This window comes from Myotis yumanensis, unplaced genomic scaffold, assembly GCF_028538775.1.
Source record: "Myotis yumanensis isolate MYYU_CA2020_CCGP unplaced genomic scaffold, mMyoYum1.0.hap1 SCAF_10, whole genome shotgun sequence".
NCBI classification, from domain to species: domain Eukaryota; kingdom Metazoa; phylum Chordata; class Mammalia; order Chiroptera; family Vespertilionidae; genus Myotis; species Myotis yumanensis.
Genome location: NW_027223761.1, coordinates 77457599 through 77459262, shown reverse-complemented (window position 1 = coordinate 77459262; position 1664 = coordinate 77457599). Strand labels below are relative to the sequence as shown.

At 46.6% G+C, this 1664-nt stretch overlaps 1 non-coding gene across 1 annotated transcript; it reads left to right on the top strand.

Annotated features, from left to right (window-relative positions):
* The first annotated feature begins 875 nt into the window (after nucleotides 1-875).
* On the top strand, nucleotides 876-979 carry LOC139019088 (U6 spliceosomal RNA). The gene has a single exon (XR_011472989.1). It is a non-coding gene; the product is annotated as a U6 spliceosomal RNA (small nuclear RNA).
* The last annotated feature ends 685 nt before the right edge of the window (nucleotides 980-1664 follow it).

Sequence of the window (1664 nt, the reverse complement as noted above, 5' to 3'; positions counted from 1 at the left end):
CCACACTAGTCTGCCTTTGAGGACATGGGGCTCAAAAAGAGGGGCTCCTTTAGGTCTGGATGTGCCTAAATCCACTGGAGTCACCAGTTGTAGGGAGCGGCTCTAGGATCAAGCCTCGGGCTGACCTGTGGCAGGGCCACAAACAAGTCCCAGCCTGGAGGGCAGAGGTCTCCTAGCATAATTAAGCCTGACCTTGTAGCCCTCCTTAATTCCTTCCTAAGTAGCTAATGGGCTGTGGGAGGTGCAGCAAGTGTTGCCAAAACAAGAACATTTGTATACATGTTAATCTACCCTTGTTTTAATCTGACTATAAATAAAGCATCGGCTTGTAGGCTGGGTCTTTTGTGTCCTCGTCCAGGCATGGGAGATCCACCGAGCCCCAGCTGTATTCTCTTGTCTGTCTTTCTTCAATCCTTCACCACCCCTCCTCAGGTTCACCCTTGGCCATGCTGGTGTGGTACAACCAGTAGAACCCCAACTCTCCTAAATTCCCCCCAAGCTCCCAGGGGAAGTCTTCTGTTTCCTTTCCTCTCCCCAGGCAGGATAGTGTCAGACAGAATCCACTACTGGAATTTACTCCTTTCTGCCATATAAGTTTGAATAAGTTCTTTCTCCAAATTCTATCTCTTAATTCATTAAATGGAGACAGAAATCCTTTGCATAATTTCCAGCCCAGCTCTGTCTCCTGGGTGCCAGAACCATCTATTCATCTACATGTGGATATCTCACAGGCACCTCCAATCCCACATATCTAACATGGATTTATTGTTTTCCCTCCCAAGCCTGTTTCTCTTCCTGTATTTTACCTTGGAAAATGGCAGTAGTAGTGGTGAATGTGGGACCTTGGTTCTTGAGTTTGGTTAAGAAATAATTCAGTGCTCACTTCAGCAGCACATATACTAAAATTGGAATGATAGAAAAGACTAGCATGGTCCCTTGCAAGGATGGCACACAAAGTCATGAAGCATTCTGTGCCAAGCCAGCTCAGCCAAGGGTTCGAAAGCCTGAGTGAGGGCGACAAAAGGATGAAGAAATGATAGACAAAGAGAATAAAGCTGGGTCTAGTGGATCTTCCTGTGCTTGGCTGAGGCCACAGAGAGAGATCCAGAGACAAGCTGAGCCTTTATTTTATAGCCAGAGGTAAACAAGGGAGTGGTCACCATAGTTACAGTGTTCTTGTGAGTTTCACTTGTTTTGGCAGCACTTGCTACATCTCCCTCAGCCCATTAGCTACCTAGGAAGGATCTAGGGAGCGTCATAAGGTCAAGCCAATTATGCTAAGAGGACTGTGCCCTCTAAGCTGGGACTTGTTTGTGGCTTTGCCAACAGGTCAGTCCGAGGCTTAACCCTATAGCCGAGCCCTACAGCATTCCATATATATATATTTTAATAATTCAGAGTCAAGAGCTCTAATGCAAGAAGTTTACTTAGGAAGTCACAGAATAGAAGAAATGAGCCAGCTAGACTGCATGGGCTCAGGAAACAAGTTACAGAGGCAAAAGAAGGGTCCTTGGAGCTTAGGAGAAGGAAAGCAAAAGTATGTGGCTGAGAAAGAAGGCACAGGCATGTGGGAAAGATAAAGGAGGGCGGGGGGGGGGGGGGGGGATGGGTCCTATATCTTAAGGGTTTTTATCTGTTTTCTAAAGGTGGGGATTTTAGGGGTG